The 22,038-nt window shown below is 35.6% G+C and overlaps 1 protein-coding gene across 7 annotated transcripts in view; it reads right to left on the reverse strand.

Annotated features, from left to right (window-relative positions):
• LOC125647533 (uncharacterized) overlaps window positions 1-22,038 on the reverse strand; it is a 143,913-nt gene that overhangs the window by 102,569 nt on the left and 19,306 nt on the right. For 2 of the 7 annotated variants that reach the window (XM_056142302.1, XM_056142296.1), the window contains exons 2-4: window positions 14,451-16,093; window positions 13,493-13,659; window positions 12,144-12,337 (exon numbers count right to left, since the gene is read on the reverse strand). The gene's annotated coding sequence lies outside the window, so the exon portion shown is untranslated. Of the gene's footprint in view, window positions 1-12,143; window positions 13,660-14,450; window positions 16,094-17,622; window positions 18,050-22,038 lie in introns of those variants that run through there. The other 5 variants (XM_056142298.1, XM_056142297.1, XM_056142299.1 and 2 more) reach the window with 5 other exon arrangements.

Consider the following 22,038-nt stretch of genomic DNA (forward strand, 5'->3'; position numbering starts at 1 on the left):
TTTAGTATTCGTTACAACAATAGCATTTGTAATAATCACTAAAGCAGCACTATAATATCAGATTTTGTTTCTACATGTATTTTACAGATATTTCACGGATTTAGAGTTTTGATCCTAGTCTGCATCCTACTCTTTTCGGGACTAGGAAATGGAGATGATGCCAGATGCATTGATGATTGCAACGATACGGTACATAATTTCAAGATGATATGTGATTGGAATGCCGATTTCGAAGATCGAGCGATCTGCAAACTCCCTGCAAAGAGTTGCTAGATCGTTGTATTAGGGATTGTGAGACAAAATGAAATAAACATCGCTAAAACTGATATCGTTAAGACATTTCGTGAAATATTGAAAATGTGATTGGTATACAAGGCACGAAAACAAAATCCTGCAGCAACCTTTTAAATGAGCTAGTGTTGTCACATTGTACTAGAGCGCATGTGTTACAATGATGACCAAAATTACCTTGCCCATGAAGAAAAGTAGGATCCAAATTTTGAATCCCTCATCATGTTCCATCATTACATATGTATGTCAGAATATATCACAATGTATTAACAATAATAATTTTCATTCATATGTCGATTCGATATATTCCAGTGAACTCGAAATAAGAGACAACACAAAGTCGTCCACTTCTGCTTCTTACTTAGATATTTTATTGAAAATAGATATCAACGGCAAAATAACAACTCAAGGGATGATTTCAGCTTCTCCATCGTCAATTTCCCATATTTATGTAGCAATATTCCATTATCACCTGCATATGGTGTTTATACCTCTCAACTGATTCGATACGCAAGTCTAGAGTTTGTTCTGCGTTTGATCAGTTTTTGAATCGAGGCAGGCTACTGACAAACAATTTGATGGTGCAAGGGTTTCAACAGTTTCGTTTAAAGTCAGCATTTCGCAAATTCTATGGTCGTTATAACAATCTAGTTTGCCAAAACAGCCTATTATTGGGTCAAGTGCTGTCTGACGTGTTGTATACTGATTGTTAAGACGTTTTTGGCACATTAATCTTGACTAACGATTACTTCGTTTACCTGATCGAGACATAGGGCCCACGGCGGGTGTGACCGTTCGACAGGGGATGCTTGCTCCTCCTTGGCACGCGATTCCACCTCTGGTGTATACAGGAGTCCGCGTTTGCTCAACTCTTTATTTCGTATTCCTTATGTCAGTCATGAAATTGATTACTGCTCGTTATCTTCACCTTTCATCTATCCCCTATTTCGCGGTAGCTCAGTGGTAGGGCGTTCGCTTCGTTACCGGGAGGTCATGAGTTCGAACCCAGCTCATGCCATGGCCTCGTCAAACCGAAGATGTTAACATAGGTAGTGATTGCTCCTTTGCCATATTCTCGGCGTTTAGAAGTGAGAATCACGGGTCTCTTTGATATGACCTTAAAAACGGAGATCCCGTATCGCGACAGGCTTTGACATGTTAAAGAACCTGAATTCACTGCTACGGCCCTGAGCGTTTATCATATGTCTAAAGGACCGCCCCCACTTTAGTTGTGACATACGGACCCTGATATTTAGTAAAACATCAAAGTCACAGTAAGTGTGGCATGCTAAAAAAAAACTTCACTGCTCCATGACTGTAAGCGCCGAACAAAGGCCTAAATTTAAAGCCCTTCACCGGTCTTGGTGTCCTTTTGGTATCATTGTTATTTTGAACACATAAGATTTATTTGCAGAGGGTCAAATATACAGTAATCTAAAGTACCATAACTTTGTAAATTAAAGAAAGAGAAAAATATAGATTGAGCTTGAGGATGTCACTTGCAATAAAGCTGAAGATATATAATATATGTCTGGTTTGCCAAACATGAAAGGTGAAGATAACGAACAGTGATCAATCTCATAACTCCTACAAGCAATACAAAATAGAAAGTTGGGCAAACAGACCTCTCGATATACCAGAGGTGGGATCAGGTGCCCAGGAGAAGTAAGAATTCACTGTCGACCGGTCACACCCGCCGTGAGCCCTATGTCTTGATTAGGTAAACGGAGTATCCGTAGTCAAAATCAGTGTGCGAAGAACGGCCTAACAATTGGTATGAACCACGTTAGACAGCATTTGACCCAATGATAGGTTGTATTGGCAAACTAGATTCCTTTCATTGCTACCTGGACTTTGTGTAGTTTAGTGACTCAATTAAATCCACGTCTGTCCATCTTTAGAAAAAACGATTTTGTTTCGGACAACCCGATGACTACGTTTGCACTTTCCTTGGGGTTGCGGATGGTAGGGTCGGCTTCTGATCAACTTAATTTTGCTCTTATATAATATTTTTTCAACATTTCCTTTAAATTCAGTACCTTGATCACACTGTAAATTCACGGTTCCCGTGCTCTGAAAAAATCCTCTCTAATTCATGAGCAATTTGTCCACTCCTTTATTAATTTAATGGTATCAGAATCAAACATCGAGAGAAAATATCCAAAATAGATAATATTTACCGATAGGTTTGATCATTATGTTTGATACTGTCGTTTTTCATATCATGCAATCAGATTTATTTGCCATCTCTCATTTGCATGATTTGCTGTGATTGGCTTAATTAGTGGCCTTTTACTGAAATTGGGGAGATTTTCTGGTACTTCTCTAAGAATTTACCTCTCGGACATCGCACTATAGTCTTTTCTCAAGTTCATGTAAAGTGGTCTTGCTCCACAACCACTTGCTAAATCAAAATCTTGTGTAACAACAGTTTCAAAATTAGATTGATGTAAAACCCTCTTTCCATTAAATCTAAATTCCTCGTCTTCCACAGAGAAATTGTTCTTGTTTCTCCATTATTTGAGAGGTACATTTTTCATTCCTGGTTTTGTCTTTGTATTTAATCGTAAATATACCGAGAAAAAACTTCGTAAATACATCATATTCTTCTTTGTCAAGCAGGTGAAGATACTTTCTCTTCATTGTGCCACATGAATATTATCTGGTCCGTTAATGTTAAAATACAACAACAATAAACTGTATTAATAATTCGATCACTAAACATACATTTAGCTACATGGTTTTTCTATTACAACCATATTTTTACTGAAAAGAACACTAAAATATTTCTATAATAGTGCTATTTTATGAACATTTTTCTGGTAATCCCAGAAACGACATTTTCATGGGATGAACCCGAGTAGCCCACTCCATTTTTCCTTAGTATTTGGGCTAAAGATAGGTATATCTCTTAGGAAAAGAACAATTTAACCCAAGGTATTTTGTAAAGAAACAGTTTATCTTAGATTTCCCCTATTTTTACATATTACCGGTAATATTTTTAGCGGGTCCCACGTCAATTTTCTAGTGCCCCAGTTTTTAAAACAATGCTTCGTGCCTGATGGGGGTTGTATCATAGATTTTGTGCGGAAAGAGGATTTCGATGTCTTAATGATTTGCTTTAATGTTTACAATTTCAAGTCTGTGCGATTAAATAATTGCTAACATTTCTGCTAATTATTTTCATAAACGATTATTTTGCTTAAGGTAATTGTTTTACATTAGAAAAATTATGATCCCACGGGGATCCGGGTTAGAATAGATCCTCAGTACCCTTTGCTTGTCGTAAAAGGCGACTAAATGGGGCGGTCCTTCGGATGAGACCGCAAAAACCGGGGTCCCGTGTCACAACAGGTGTGGCACGATAAAGATCCCTCCCTGTTCAAAGGCCATAAGCGCCGAGCATAGGCCTAAATTTTGCAGCCCTTCAACGGCAATGGTGACGTCTCCATATGAGTGAAAAATTCTCGAGAGGGACGTTAAACAATATTCAATGAATTAAAAATTATGTTTTGGTGACCTTGTGAGTTGCCATACCCTTTACTAGATAAACCTAGTTGTGTAAATCAAAGAGTTATGAGATTGATCACTGTTCCTTACCTTCACCTTTCATGGACACCAGAAAATAGTTGGGCAAAATGTTCAATAAACGATTGGAATGTAATGGCCATGACAATAAATATATCTATAAAGCATTTATAGATTTTAGTTCAAGACTATTCTTACAATTCACAAACAATTGCTGCACAGCTTCTGTCAGCGTTCTTCTGATCTATTCTGATGATTCTAATCTACAATGTACCTTACTCGGGGAGGGGTCAGGTTTTGGTCGTAATATTGCTAGGATAAAAGTAGTTTTGCATCATACCATTGGAGAAACTTTTGTGGGGTCAGGATGTTTTTAATAGGATTTTTGGGAGGAAGAGATGAGGCAAGGGCCCGGGGTCTTCCACATGTAATCAATCCGAATGATATACTGGTGATTGGTATCTATCTGTAGTTGTCCACTCTCCGTTCCTCCTCTTGGTACATCAATTCATCAGTTTTAAGAAAAAATACAACGCTTCAGTATACCGTTTACTAACTAAATACAATGCTCAGCATTTGTCTTTAATAAATATAGTTTTAAATGCATCAAGTGCCTCCATGATAAAAAAAAAAAATTGATGTACACTCATAATGCACTTTGAAAAAACAAGTGCGTTGCCAAAATGCAAATATATATTATGTATAGGAAGAGAGTTGAGAGTTTGGGCAAAGTAAATCAAATTAGATGTTAGATCCGCTTGCATGCCCACTCCACTAACATATAAAAGGTCGCATCGGGGGTAAAATTCCATTAAACATTCGCTTGCAGAATCATGAAATTTCTGTTCCATAGAATAAATCAAGTGGGTTTACGAATTTGACCTCTGACGCGATTCCTTGATGCTAGAGTAGCGAGTATGCGAGCGGATCTAAAATCAAATTTTAATGAAATTAGGGAAGGAGGCTTGTCTACATGCAATTTTAATGATTTACTGGTAAAGGTAATAAAGAATGGCATGTATCTTTGGTTTTCCTTTCCCCGTTTCCAACAACGGTAGATCAAATCCTCTCACTTTGATAAAGAAATACAACACTTAATTATTCCCTTATATATATATATATATATATATATATATATATATATATATGCGTGGGTGTGTGTTTTAAGTGTCCCTATGAAATTAATGCTGATGTAACCCTTACAACGCATTTTGAAATTGTTTTCTGGGTGCATTGACTTGATCCCAAATTTAACGCACTTTGAAAAAGTTTTTCGAAGTGCGTTGATTTGGTCCCAAATTCAAAGTGCGTATTTTTTTTTCAAAATGTGTTGTCACAACGAATGCAGATTAAATCAACAGTTGAATTACGACACAATGTAATTAGCTTTTCGTCATCAGCAGACATCTCTTTGACAAAACCTACAACGGGATTTTTAAATGAAAACGGTGGTACTTCAAAATACCCGCCAGATGACAAATTTCTCAGAAACAAAAGTATTCCAGTCCCACCACAGGAACGTTTTGTCAACGATAACTACGCGATGTTTTTCACTTTTCCACTATTCTTACCAGGTTTAAAGAAAATGTTTTAATTCTGTTCAAACTACATGTACTAGTTAGACACACATAGAAAAGACGGACTAAATAAAGCATTACAAATATTTCCGTTAAGAGAGATTAATGAATTTACGAGAATCCAGTATCTGCTAGACTTTTTATGTGGTCAAGCAGATGAAATCTCTATATGGTCCGTTTAAAATGCGCCAAGTAATGCATAATGTAGAGAGTTTTATTCTGACATAATAGAAGAAGAATCACTCTTGATATGTTAATAGAGCGTTCGCCCCGCATGCGGAAGACCGGGGTTCGAATCCCGGCCGCGACAGACCTAAGTCGTTAAATCAGGTATTGACACTTCCATCGCCAAACGCTGGGCATAAGGTGTGAATATCACGGGTCCTGAGAGATGACCTTAAGGAGGTACTCTACATCGTCATAATGGCTGACTTATTTTAAAATCATGGAGGGACAAATCAATATCAGCAATATTTGATTTTTCCTTTTCAATTTAAATACCTAGCCGAGTAGCTCAGTAGGTTAGCAGACCGACTGCTGAACTGTACGTCGCAGGTTCGAGTCTATCAGGGTTTTAAATTTTATTTCAGATTATCTTCTACTAAAACTGTAATTTTTGACAAAATAAAGTAAATTTAAACCATTTCGACTTCAAAATATTGTTGTACATATCCTCCACTTTTCATCCATATCAAATTTCTCTGGTGTAGCATACCTCCTTAAAACGGATGTCCCATGTCACAGTAGGTGTGGCACGCAAAATAACTCTCACTGTTCCATGGCCGTAAGCGCCGAGCAAATGCCTAAATTTGAAGCTCTTCACCGGTCTTGGTGACGTCTCCATATGAGTGAAAAATTCTCGAGAGAGACGTTAAGCAAGATAGTTTGATGCAAAAGAGCGTTATCCAACACCAAATATGTATATGTTCTAATTTTAAAGTGTGTTTATCAATTGATTACCGAGAAGGTATGTATTATTTAACGTGCACAACTATCGCAAAATGGATATGATATCCATGTGATGTAGCATAAGTAAACGCGTGTTAGGCCCGTGTGGGACGGTATTTTAACCATTAACGCCGATCTTATAGTTTTCATCAATAAGGTAACGATACTACTGTTTTGCTGCTCCATCCACACATTTTCCGAAAAAGTGATTTTTTTTTCTGTTGACGTGAATTAGAGAGGTCCTGGCCTCTTCTCGAATGATGGGTGTGTTTATGAATTTTTGTGAGAAAGTAAAAGATGCAATGAACCCGAGACAGTTTGAGCACGAGGGACAGTCCATCGGACGGCGCCAGTATACGTGCTACTCTCTCTAGCGAGATTTTTAAAAACATTCACAGTAAACTGCGTGCTCAGCTGTTGAGGTACAGAAACATATCTTCGTATCCACAAGATTACATCTTACATTGAAAACAAATCAGTCCATCATCATGCAGTATATATCATTTGTAATATTTGGACCTTTTTTCAAGTTAAGATAACGTCATGTGCATAAAAACATTTAGACTAAAATGCAGCAAAATCACATATGGTGTGGTAATTTGAATGACTTTTGAAGCGTTTGAAGAAGTTTTTACTTTGGTTTGTGAATGCCCCTTCAGAAATTTTCATTAGATGTTTATTGTCAGTCTAGCGGTCACCACGCGGCATCGAATAAATTATATGAATATTCAAACTAAAATACATCAAAATCACATATGGTGTGGTAATTTGAATGTCTTTTGAAGGGTTTGAAGTTTTTGCTTTGGTTTGTGTTTGCACCTTCAGCAATTTCCATGGGACGTTTATATAGTCAGTTTTTCCTGGTCTGAGACAGCCCCCACTACAAAGCATCAAATAGATTATGTGAATAAAAACATTCAAACTACAATACATCAAAGTCACATATGGTGTATTAATTTGAATGTCGTTTGAAGTGTTTGAAGAAGTTTTTACTTTGGTTTTGTGATTGTTCGATGCCACGTGGTGTCCGCTGTCTCAGAGAAGGAAAAACTTACTAAAAGCGTCTCTTGGAAATGTCTGAAGGCACAGATTCACAATTAAGACAAACATTAGATCTGAGGAAGGCGATTTTAATGTAAGGAAGACATAGATTATTGGCAGTCCCATCCTTCTCTCATATTTTGCTCTATCGATACAATTACGTTTTACAAAATGACAGCGTCACCACCTGTCATGCTGTAGTAAAAGGAAACTCATGCAGCGGTAGTGTATGATTATGTGCTGTTCACGCTTTACATGCTCACTCAGATTATGAGTAAAATGATAAAAGTTTGCCTGTACATGTACTGTATAAAACTATTTAAAGAGATTGTTAAAATAATCACTCTTGAAATTTGAAGAACTTTACCAATATAAGTTGATATTTTTTTCTGATTCTAAGCTGAAATCAAATTATTTGATATTTGCTACAGATACATGTACTATTACACAAGTTTGATTACTTTATTGATTGATTATTGTTTAACGTCCCTCTCGAGAATATTTCACTCATATGGAGACGCTACTATCACCGGTGAGGGGATGCAAAATTTTGGCACTTGCGACCTTTCAACAGGGAGATATCTTTATCGTGCCACACCTGCTAAGACATGGGACCTCGTTTTTTGCGGTCTCATCCGAAGGACCACAAGTTTTATTACTTTAAATTGCGATAATAATTTGTGTTGAAACATATAAAGTGCATACAATATTACACTATCGAAGCTCCAAAAGAATTGACGATGATATTAGTAACTGATCAGAGCCATGGTACCACTAGTATCCCCAATTAGGAGAGATCCTTGTAAACAGACAATGCATATAAATAAAGTCACTCACGATGCCAGAACGCTAATGAATATTCAGCGTGTATATTAATGATCTGCGCAGCGTTCTGCGCAGGATTCAGATTTGGTGATGATCACGAAATGAGAGCTATATAAATTGCATCAAGTGTTGACGCAGATAAACATTACCTGCAATGTGTTTGGACTTTGAATACCAACACACTGACGCTGACTATTGGGTAAGGTAGTCTGTTTTGTTTCTCCTTTTGTCATTATACCCGAGTATCAAGAGCCAATCACTTCTATTCAATATTATGACATAGGAAGAAGGGAGGCATTCTAAAGATTGAATAAAACGAAAGTAAAAAGGACATTTTAATTTACCTCTATCATAATTATTGTTTAAACATATTTATTAGATCCTGGAAATTCTTATCACCCAGTTCAAATAAATAAAAGTAAAATTCTACAAATGTTACAGATATGAAATTTGATGAGATAACGAGAATAAATTATGTCGATATTTTTCGAGAATGAAAAGGAAAAAGTAGGAGAAGAGCCGCATGTAACTCCGATTTTCAGTAAAATTTCAAAATAGACTGAAATCGTTAAACTTAATAACAATTCATTTCAAGATGATGCCTCTATGAAATTGTTTAATCCGAATGTATGTGTATAAAACCACAAGATTATCAGAAATAAAACATATTTCATTTTTAGATTGTACATACATTTTGTTTTTAAAAACATGGCATTAACCTTTTCTGTACCAAAGTTGCAGCTGATGTACGAAATAACAAAATGAACAAATGGGCAAATGCGTGCTCTATATTTTCTGAAGTAATATATTATGCTTTAAATTTATCAAGTTTTGTCCGAAATGATACAAAAGTTTCAAATCTGACGAAAACAGATACTCGAAAAATCCTCGTCAAATCAGATTCAAATGACATTTAGACGTGTACATGTGCAATAAAGTGTGGCATCGTTTTCTTTTCAATTTCAAAGTGGGGGAATCGACTTGTCTAAGATTAAGTTAATAATATAAATTATGAAACGTGCCATTTTGTACTTCACAATCAAATCTGATATAATAAGAAAGTTTCCTTCCACTCTCAAGCATTTTTTCATTTTCGCCTCTCTATCAAGATCAAAATAGATTCTTTCACTTTGGTGTTCCGAATGTCAATGCAAAGACTGAATGCTGAGCGAATGGCGAACGCACAATGAGCGCCATCTTCCCTAGACAGGGGTTTACGATCGTAAACCCTTGGCTAGCGAAGATGGATGAGCGCACGGGGAACGTTTTGTGAACAGTGAACGCAAAACCATGAGCGAACAGGAAAATGGTAAAGTAGAACGTGTCAGGGAATGTAACTTGAAGTCACGACCTTTCGGTCACAAAACAAAAGCTTCAAACACCATTGAAAAACTGCGACTGGTTTACTGTGGTTTGTGTTTCATTTTCAGCATTATCCTAGTTGTTAAACTATAAACAGCACAGATGTACAACTCCATGGCAAGAGTGATCCCCCCACCTACATTTCATTTTAGACTATCTTTTTTCAAAACTAATTTTTAGGCTATCTTTTCTTTTGATGAATTATCTTTATTACCTCTTAATATATATTATAATATATATATATATATATATATATATATATAATTCAATAAAAAAAAGCAGGAAAATATACAGTTCCAAAATATATTTAAATCACTAGCGCTTTTTGGATTTTAACATCCATCCTCAGGTGAATACATTATTTAAAATTTGTATTCACCTGAGGATGGATGTTAAAATCCAGAAAGCGCTAGTGATTTAAATATATTTTGGAACTGTATATTTTCCTGCTTTTTTTATTGAATTATTTTGACTGTGTGATATCAACTCTTTATATTTGGATTATATATATATATATATATATATATATAAAGCACAGAAAATTTCACTTTATATGGATACCCACTTCCGCCCCTACCCGGGGTTGAACTCACGACCTGCGGAACCAAATCTCCTAGCAGCATGTAACCAGCGCGCTAGACCGCTCGACCATCTAGGCAAGTCTTGCTAGGAGATTTATATATAAAGCACTAAATAATCACAACTAGGTACTGAAAATTTTCGCCCCAGCGATATATACACTGTGTGGGTATGTGTGAAGAAGTTTTACTTTTATACTTTTGAGTGTCAATAATTTTTTCGGTAAAATCTTACTAAATGTGTTTCATATTCAAATATGGGATTCGATAAGATAAGATACCCCTCCTTCATCTAAGACCAAATCAAAAAATTTGATTGCCTTGTAATGGGAGAATAATACTCCATCTTGATTTGATTCATATGAGAAACCTCGCCCCTGATTGAAACATACTGGTACTGGCAGCGGTAGCTGAGTGGTAGAGCGTTCTTGAGTTAGAGTCCCGCTTGTGGTCGAGTCAAACTGTAATTTTAGATGATCGCAAAACACTCGGCAATCACGGGTCTGTCGGATTTAACCTTTAAAAAGGAGGTTCAGTGTCGTGGCAGGCATTGGCACGTTAAAGAACACTCACTGATACGGCCTGAGAGCGTAAACATAGGTATGAATTTGTGTTAAAATCCACCTATGACGTCATTCTTTTGTTCGAACACTCCATTATTTTTCAGGAATGGAGTGTTCGGAAAGTAGGTCAACCTTTATATAAGTAGATATAAATGCATGCAACAAAAGAATGAAAAACGTAAGACCTGATTAAAATGCACAAAGTTTAGTTTTTATTAAGGTGGATTTTAAGTGGGTCAATGTACTCGTATCACTCCATTCCTTCGGGGCCTCGGTCCATTACTTTTAAGGAATGGAGCGATACTCGTACATTAACCCTTCCGTAATTCACCTAAAGCTGGTGATGTCTCAATACGAACATTTCTCGACGTACGTAAAACAATCAAACAACCAATTCTAAACTACTGCAGTGAAATCCCCCCTCTTCCTCGTGTATACCGGTACCAATGTTTTATGCTCTCAGAGTTTTGTTTTTTCTTATTGAATACAAAGGATGTTTTTGTATTACAAACACCAAATCATGATTACAATAGCAGTTGTAGGTTAGAAACACTGTAGTCACTGTCAGGATAGTGACCGTTCTTACAATACAGCCACACTGTGTAAGCATCGTATATAACAATTGTACGAACTACCACAGTGCCCGTTACCACGATAGCGATTGCAATAATCGCCAAGAAAGGCCTATTATTTAATCCATTGCTTCTACTTTTCAGATACTTCACGGATCCAAAATGCGTGCTGGAGTTTTGATCTTAGTCTGCAAGCTATTATTTTTGGGATTGGTAAATGGAGATGAAGCCATGTGTATTAATGGTTGTAAGACTAGGATGCAGGACTTGAGGAGACTATGTTATTTTACAACCGATCCCTGGCATCGAGTGCTATGCATATCCGTATACGCAATGAGATTAAGTTCCTGTATTACGAAATGTGCGACAACATATGTATGTAATGAACATCTTTAAGACTGGTATCGTTAAGACATTTTGTGAAATATTGAAAGTTTATTTAGTATACGATACACGAAAACAGAATCCTGCAGCATCCTTTTAAATGAGCTCACGTTTTGATATTATACTAGAGTGCATGGGTTACAATGCTGACCAAATTTACCTTGCCCATGAAGAAAAGTAGGATCCAAATTTGAATCCCTAATCATGGTCGAACATTGTATCAAAATCTATTATTTGTCAAACGTTTATTAGATGTCACATAATGCTTGCCTATATTATTTCAACAACTTAACTTTGTTAGCGTTTGAAATGAGGTTTGGAATAATATTTATGATATTTCTGCAATATCTTATAATTTTTGGTTATAAAACGTATTTGAAATGTTAACTATTGGTTTCCATTATTTGACTTTGGTTGTCATAAGTAGCTTTTTTTGACATTGTTTAGCAAATTTATTCTTTGAAAGCCACTTACTGTTACCAATGGCAAATATGGCATGTCTTCCATCGGAAAAAAGTGTGAAAAACCATTTCACTTTGCTGAGGACGTTAGCTCCTCAGTTTTGAATCTGCGCATGATGATCTAGTTATGTCTAGGTACTGCATCACCCATCATGTTCATTTTTATGTTGATTTTAATTGAGAAAGGACTTTGTTGAGGACTATATTCTGTTGTAGAAGGACATCTTATTTTAAAAATGTTGAATTTGCACGATTTTACTAGATCTATATCATTGAAAAGTGAATATAGTGAACAGTGGTCAATCTCATGATAAAAACTTGAGGAATACAAAATCGAGATTATGGAAAAACGGATCCGGGCTCCTGGAAACATCCGTAAACACCCCCTGTTGATCTGTCACTCTCAGCATGAGTCCTATAGCTTGATCAGGTAAACGGAGCAATCCGTGGGGGTAATTACTATGTATATATTTGTATAAAACACATCAGAAAACATTCGATCTAATGACTAGGCCTGGGGGTCTAATACATAGCAATGTAATACAGTACATTACCATTACTTAGAAAATTTGACATTACCATTACCCCTATTACACATTACCTGAGGGTGCATCATACATTACCTTTTACATAATTAGCTGTTATTAAAGAAGTGGCAGGAAAAATTATTTCTATATAATGATTTATGAATTTTGAATGTAATACAACAACATAAGCACACAAAGATCATCAAATATTTGAAGCAATTTATATGTAATAAAATGTAGTGAAATTGTCTCATTACATTACCATTACACTGTTGCGGTGGTCAAGAGGCGGAAGGTTGGGGTTCGAATCCCGGCCGCGACAAACCCAATTGTCGTTAAAACATGTAGAGACAGTTCCATCACCAAACGCTCGGCATCAGGTGTGAATGTCACGGGTCCTTGGAGATGACATTAAAACGGATGTCCCGTGTCACAGTAAGTGTGGCACGCTAAAGAACCCACACTGCTGAATGGCTCAAAAGCGCCGTGCATAGACCTAAATTTGAAGACCTTCCCCGGTCTTGTGTCGTCTCCATATGAGGGGAAAATTCTCGAGAGATACGGTAAACAATATACAATCAATCATTGCCATTACACATTACAATTACCCATAGCCTGGTAATGACAGGTTGTATTTGAGAATTAAATGAGATTGGTCACTGTTCATTTTCTTCACATTTTCAAATACGATAAATCCACAAATTTCTTTGAAGCAAACAGAAAGCCGATATTAAAAAAACATTTATATCAAAAGTAGACAGAAATTTTGTATAAAAATTTGATTTCTTTACAAATGATTCATCATGTATTACCCCCTGTTTTTAAACTTTCTTACATACTTAATCTTCTTCGTCTCCGGTGAAATGTAAAGTTGCTATATTCTCCCGCAATTTGGATTTGTATTTAGTCCCATGCTATCCCTCTGGGTCTGTCTGGTGTTAATTTCCTCATTATACAATCAGGAGAAAGATATGCATGGAGCGATGATATATCCCTGTCACACTAAAATAACAAACTAGTTCTTAGAAATAGTGTTGTCTATTATCACGCTACATTCATAGTTTTCATAGAATTTCTTTTGTGATTGTGACATATTTTGGTGGAAATCCATAATGTTACAGTATCTTCCGCGGTGTGACTCTACTTTCGCTATCAAAAACCTTTTTGGAACAGATGAAATTGATGTAAAGAGGGCAATTCCAATTTCAATTCAATTTATTCTTATATTGCACAAAACAACATAGAGAAGATATACATATATACACAATGTTAAACAAAGAATTCAGTTGATGCAATGCATGAAAGAGTGTACAGTTTATAATTTTTAACCTGGAAGGGTAACCCTCTATGCACTGTTCAGTGATGTTTCTTAGAGTAAAAATGTGGTTGACACAACCATTTCTTTCTCTGTAATCAGCTTATTCTCTCAGTTTCCTTTCAATTTATGCTTCCATTCTGGAGTGGAGTACTTTGCTGGGTGTTGACATCTCGCCAGTTATCACAAACTTAGAAGCCTCCTTTCTTAGGGAGTTATCAATTAGTCCTTTTATTTAATCATTTGGGATGGTGTCATTGTTCCATACATTCTTTACCGGGGCTACTACAAGGTCACGATTTGAGTTGATATCTGTTTCTCAGTAAACTCTAACATCTGACTTCCATTTATAATCAATAACTAATATTAATCAGTCTGGTTGACTGTTCTGTTGTCTGGTGATTTCCTTATCAGTTTATGAATGTTCTTGTGTGGGAAGCAGTATTTCTAAGAACTAGTTTGTTATTTTGTATCTCACCATTTTAATTGATGACGCCAAACCAGTGTCTTCCTAGGACTTTCTCAAAGGTGGTGTTATTACTGCAGACTTTTTCCTCATTGTCATTATTTGTTGGTGCATAACACTGTATTGCATTGCTGTTTTGAATAATGAATGTGACATATTATGATATTCTAATATACTGGGTGGGTGCAAATGCAAAAATTACGATATGACTTTGTATTTACGCCCACCTTGCAAATTAAAAAACTACGATACCACACACGTATAAATCTTGCTAAACTTAATAAGTCTATTTCAACGACTGGGAAGAACAAGGTACGATTGTATACATAAAAAGGCCCAAACTATGCTCTCTATAAAATGTGCTTGGAATTAATCTTAATCAGCGTTTTAAGAAAGTAAAATGTATGCCAGGTATACTATGTAAACAAAATCAGAATGATATTCCTAAATGGATAGCATTATGACATCATGGATAAGACATTTCCTGCCTTTTTCTCAAAATAAACCTGGAAACTGTCAAAAGTCATACAGATTATTGCTCAGAAAAAGATGTGCGCATTTGTCGAGCAAAATGAAAATGATGTATATTGTGTATTATTTTAAGATGAAAAACATGTTTGAATATGAATTTGCTCGACGCATGCGCTGTATGTTTTCTGAAAGGAAAACCGCCTGAATTTGTGAATATTTTGATTGAAAATGGCATTTTTGCAATTTTATGCCAACTTCAAGCTCTCGTCATATGACACAAATCATTTTGCTGATCAAACTGAGCAAATTTTGGGTTTGCTAATCTATTCCTTATTTGAATGCCAGGGTTTGAGCTCCAAGTGAAATCATCGATATTTTGGGCCAGATGACTTTAGTAACTGTACCTACTTCTTTCGACAGAAATGAAAGTAGAATGTAAATATAAAAAATAATTGTCATTTTTGAAAATACGTGAGAGTATGAACTGCAACCCTTCAAGCCAACACACTTTCATGAATGCGCTTCATGGAGTATGCTGTTCATGCCCATAAGTATTCTCAAAGATATTTCTCAAATGTACAGAACTGGTACCAATACTGTGTGGTCTGATTTGCCATTTTTTTCTACTGCGTCAAACGTCAAAAACCAATCGCAATTAAATCGTGTTTCAATCATTTTGTGGAATTGACGTGCCGTTTAACGTATCAAAACAATATGTAAGCATATTCATGAAATTTACTTTTAGTTTGAGCCTATCTACAAGGTCATGATAGGGTCATATCCGGGGTTACAAATGTACCTAGAAATGTATTCAATCTTTGAAAATCAATAGGACAAGAGGTTGACATTTTATTTTACTTATATGAAGCACAATTCTGAGTTTTCGTATGGCCATTCATTACAAATATCAAATCAGCTTCGATGATGACAATGTTTTTTCATTTGTTATCAGGATAAACGTCTTTAACAGTCGGCAATGCAGGAATCGTAATCAGTCCTACAGTTCCTTTCGCAGCGTGTTTGATCCCAGACTTCCCTGTACGATTTGCATCCACGGTCACAGGTCCAGTACGTGGCACTGCAGTCACGAAAGCAACTGTTCCTACCTCCGCTTGCCAGTCCCGAGAAAAGGATGATGAAGACTATGATTATAACTCGAGCTTGCATTTTGTCTCCTTCACAATCTGAAACATAAAAACCGCAAAAATGTTCTTTTACATGCAGTAAATGTTGAAGTATCGGGTAGAAATCTTTTACATGGTGACGTGTAATTTTACGGACCGTCCCATTTAGTCGCCTCTTACGACAAACCAGGGGTACTGAGGATCTATTTTAACCTGGATCTCCACTGCACTGCAGTACATACTGTGCTGACTAGTTATTACTCATTCCTAACATTTGTAGCAACATGTGTATTTTACATGATAAAATGGGATACTGGTAGATTTAAATTCGATTTAAAGCGAAATCTCTTAGCAAGAGAATTTTCAGTGGATCCATGGCTGATATACATGTAGATCATCTATATCTAAATGTGCCAACATTTATACACCCCGCTGTTTCTGAGAAACAACCATGAGCGAAGTTGGTTTCAAGGCTAAATTATGTTCATATTAGGGCTTCATTAAAAGCCTACGTACACGAGAAATCTTGCATATGAGCAAAAACTCTCAATAAATTAGTATTTATCTTCACTTGCATAGTCTGGAAGTCCAAGAAAGCAATCTACATGTACCTGTACTTCTAAATCTGTCGTTACAGGCACGAGGTCTGACAATGAACATGCCGTCGTTCCTTTCAGAACTACGCAAAAACCTGATTAAGAACTTAACATCAACCTGATCTATCCATCAACTCTCATCAATTCTCTCAGATCCTCTGAATTTATATCCAATGCGTTTTAAACTTCAAATAAGACAACGATTTCTCCATATTTGTGCTGAACGATCAAATTATATCCCGGATGTAGATTTACCTTTATTTAACACCTATTTCATCTCTTTTATTCCTTCGAAATTAGATACTTTGATCTTATATTGTCTTAGATCTTGTTCTCAATTATTTATTCGATAAAAATCTAATGAACTATAACTTGTGTTGGCCGAAAGATAATTCTGTTGGTTGGGTGGGTGGTTGTATATTCTTTAACGTCCCACTACGTTAATTAGGCCATTTGCTTCAAAAGTATGGAATCTCGATAAAAACATAAATGAAAATAGAAATATGAATATAAGAAATAAGATACCATTTTGGAGTGTTAATGGGATATGACATGAAGTTGGTACGTGATCAAATCTACTTTAAAGCCGATCACGTGAACAACTTCATGTCATATCCCAATAACAGTAAAAAAAAAAATTGTATCTTATTTCTTGAATGAATAATGTCAATATACCTTTTTAAATCAATGTATACGTAACATTATCAATAGGATAAATTCGTTTTATAGACACTTTGAGAGGTAATACGGAAATATATCAAATCCTTGAAGAAAAAAAACCATGTTGAGTTCGGGTTACGAGATATTGCATAGTGCATACGAGGTATTATGTCCAGTGCACGGCATCTGGGTTTTTATATATCCTAAACATACCATCATATTATGGTGTTCTAAGTACAAAAATGCGTGTTTTTATTCATATTTGGCATATAAAATATGGGTACTGTAAAAACAAAAACAAAAAAACCAAGCAGTATAGATAATAAGCCTTACCAAATAGCGTCCAGTTTTTTATTCTCAACTCCTGCAAGAGATTGTAGGCTGCGCTGCACTGCACCAACAAGTCGTGCGCTTTATATGCCTTTCATTTCAATAATATTTCTGCGCATACGTCTACGCACATATTAGTAGTACAAGCACTGTTTATTCATTAGTATTCTGTACAAAAAATGTCATCTGCTGCTTTCAAGGATGAATACTGTAGGGCGAGTAGGACCCCAATAAACTATCAAAAGTATATTTCCGAGTTTCTTCATTAATTCCATGTCATTACACAATTTTAAAAGCATTGGTGTTGGAGAGGTTGCTGCTCATGATATGCTACTAAGATAATCAAATTCAATTTCAACTTTCACTTCGTTTCTAATATTGTGTATTTTTAGAGAAAACTGACTTATCGAAGGACAGCAGAGCATAGTTACATGTGTGTGATAAAGTTATAAATGTTAATCTCTGAGTCGTACATTCACACGCCACCTACTGTTGTGTTAAGTACTGAAAGGCCCTGTGTGTCAGTGATGCGGACATTGGTTTTCGAATCTTTGGATAAACATCAAAACCCTCAAAACATTGTCCTGTTTAGAAAAAAATCTAACAATTGTTTTATACACACACTTTTGTAGATTCTTTTAAAAGTTTTTTCCTGTCTTTTAATTTACATATGCATTTGTATTCTTAAATTAGTTCACAATATACGGACGTGCAATATTGTGTAATTCTGGTGTTGTTTTTTTTTTAATTTTATATCATCCATTCTTAAAATCAAATATTCAAATCTTATTTACAGTTTAATATCCATACTTGTGCAGTTTTTAATATTTCAAAGCATATATATGTAAGGCGCCATGCAAATGTTTATATTATTCTTCTCATTGTCATCTATATTATTAATATTATTATCATACTCATTATAAACAATATCTTTCAACCTTTTCAGTGGCACATGTTTCTGTTTTTAAAAATAACACACCCAATTATCTCGTTTACAATTTGAAATACTGTAACATTATTTACATTGTACATAAAACTATCACTTTCGTGGCGTTCACTTTACTATCAATGCGATTGTACGATAAATATATTGTAACCAGTAATATAATGTGGAACGCAAAATTAACTTATAATCAAATAATTAAAGATGGCTTTAATTATTTGAAGATATCATCAATTCATTTGATGCGCGCAACAAGCCAATTAAAGATTTCTTCAAATAATCAACAATACAGAACCTTCAATTCGGCATTATCGCGCTCATTAACTGAATAGTTCATCACAGTAGTTAATCTGCTGAAATGGTGCGCTATAATTGACTTGATGCTTTCTTTGGACAATTAAATTGAAGAGAGCAATAATTCAATAAATGCGCGCATCATGCAATTCAATCACTGCGCGCAATAATTGAATCTTTGCTCTTTTCAATGGAATTAATGATTTAATTTATTCAATTCATGCGCGCAATAATTCTTTTAGAGAGAGCAACTATCCAATCAGAAATGTTTTCAATTTTACATATCCATAGTTGATTTAACGATATCTTTAAATGAATTGTGGTTCTTATTAAAAGAAATAAATTAATATGCACATAAATTCCTTAGGCAAAATCGATTTAAATGATTAAAGATTTAAATGAGTATCAAATCCTTCATAACGAGTTACGAAACAAATTTGCGAGCAGTAATTTCATCAATCTGTTGCGCGCATCAATTGATTTAAGGAGAACAATTATTAAATTAGCTGCTATAATGTAACCCTCTCAGATTTCTTTTTATTCAATTAGAACTAAATCGTCAACATGTATTAAGAAGTATGTTTAACATCTGCAAAATATCAGTGCGTTTCTTTCGTAAATTGTAGTTAAAATTAAAACAGGTTATAGTGTTTCTTCTTGAATTACACTCATACAGCCACTGACATTTTACATCATCTAGAATTGAGAGTTAATACTCGGAATATAAATTCAGGATATTTGAACATTTCAATCAAAATGTTTTGATGCCATTTTGGTATTACACCCCCTCCCCTTTGTGGGCGGAGAAAGTACAAACTTTGGTTGCAACACTCCTTTGAAAATTTTGATGATCTGCACCTGTGCCTTCTACATACATGTTGTTTTTAGTTGTTCGTATTAGTTTATTCTACTTCACAATCCCGTATACTATAATGTACCTCGATACACACACACACACACACACACACACACACACACACACACACACACACACACATATATATATATATATATATATAGAGAGAGAGAGAGAGAGAGAGAGAGAGAGAGAGAGAGAGATGTAGGACTCTATAGTGCGATGGCCACGCCAAAGTGCAATGGTCTGCGTCAAGCCCCGATGGTGCGCACAACAAAGTGCGACGGTGTGAGGCGAATACGCCCAAGTGCGATGGTGTGACACGCCAAAGTCCGATGGTACATGTAGATATGAATGCGCCAAAGTGGGGCGGAGTGACACGCCGAAGTTCGTTGGTTTGCAAAGCTGAATGGACACAGTGTTTTGGTACAGACTGTACCAAACGTGTGGTGTTTCACCAAAATATCAATGCAAAATACATCCAAAAAATGATTTTAAAAACTCATTTTATTATCCTTTTTTTGTCATGTTATTAAACGCAAAATTTTCAAACGCTAAATGGCATAAAATCTTTGCATTATAGCATACCCCCCCCCCTTCTCCAGGAATTTATTACATGTACATCACAAGTAATGACGGGCCATTGCACTTTGACGTGCCTGACCATCCCACTTTGGCACAGACCATTGCACTTTGGCGAAGACAATCGCAATTTGGCGTGACCATCGCACTTTAGAGTCTTTTATATATATATATATATATATATGGGTGAGTGGGTGCGTGCGTGCATGTATGTATGTATGTATGTATAATAGGGATGACAACGGTTAACCGGATAACCGATCAATCGGTCGGAAAGATGATAATCTGTTTCAAATTTTATAACCGATTAACCATAAAATTTTACATTTGGATATTCTGCAGGGCCGTAAATTACATGGAGGCGGAGGAGGCAGCTGCCTCCTCCAACTTTTGAGCCAAAAAAAATTAAAATTTAAAGTTCATTAGAATTTATGTTGTTTCCAATAACTAAGAACATGATACCTCCCTTAAAAAGCATTCCAAATCTTTCTTTTAGAATGAGTTAGTCAAGTAACATCTTAGAAGGCCCTAGAATCAAGGATTTAGCACGAAACGTGTTCAGTGTGCACAAAATGTGCTCAGCGTCTGGGGGCCGCCCAGGCCCCCAGACCCCCGCCTAATTTCCTGCCTCCTCCAAATTGAAGGTTAATTTACGGCCCTGTTCTGGAGGAATAAGTTGGTGAAATACACATTACAGTACCAGTATATATATATATATTTGTGACGAGCGCCACTTAAAGAAATGTGTCACTTCATCAAAACAGACTGCGTTATAATGATACTTATCAGGGTCTATAAGGACCTCCTCCAGTTGTTTAGCCTCTTTTCAGTTCATGTCACTTACAACTCAATTTGGTTTCTACGTACTTCACTTTCTACACGGAAGATATTTTAAAGGATTCAAGATTTAGGTACTTGTTTTAATTGAAAACTATTTAGCAATAAGAGGGATAAGAATGAAGCAGCAGGGATCTGTAAAGGACATTTTGTTCAGAAGTATTGCTCTGAATATGCGACATACAAGCATATGTAGGGGAGAAGTTCAATAAGACTGTAACGACATCAAAATATGTATTAGACAGGACCTGTTTTAATTTCATTTTTCTACGTACACTGTAATTTACAGATTCCAAAGTTTCAAACTTTTGGCAATGCATGCCTTTTGATAGTTCATTAAATTGATATATATATATATATATATATATATATATATATATATATATATATATAATTCAATAAAAAAAGCAGGAAAATATACAGTTCCAAAATATATTTATATCACTTATATATATACATATATAACTTTATCAAATGTTAGATGCACATGAACATCCATTCGGTGGGTGGTTGTTAAGCTTGAATAACATATGCTTTGTTAAATGTATATTTATATGTATAAGACGGCTCTGTTCGTCTGCAAAAATGTTTTACATTTTACTTTTTGATACATATGGCCCAATGTAAGATCATAAATATAAATTAGCCCTTAATGAGACAAGGCATGTCATACAAACCATGCACATGTATTTGTAGTTTAACTATAGCAGTCTGTTTGGTGTTCAGAAAGTACTATCATATATATCTCGTACAATTCACCGGTAACTCGGTCGGAAAGATTTGTACGCTAACACTGCGAATTTTGAGACGTTGACAGAGGTAAATGTGAGTGTAAGGAACGATAAATCTGAATAGAAGGTTACCCACGAGCTATTTGCCCCTGATCAAAAATAAATATCAAGTCATA

The sequence above is a fragment of the Ostrea edulis genome, chromosome 6, assembly GCF_947568905.1.
Source record: "Ostrea edulis chromosome 6, xbOstEdul1.1, whole genome shotgun sequence".
In the NCBI taxonomy this organism is placed as follows: domain Eukaryota; kingdom Metazoa; phylum Mollusca; class Bivalvia; order Ostreida; family Ostreidae; genus Ostrea; species Ostrea edulis.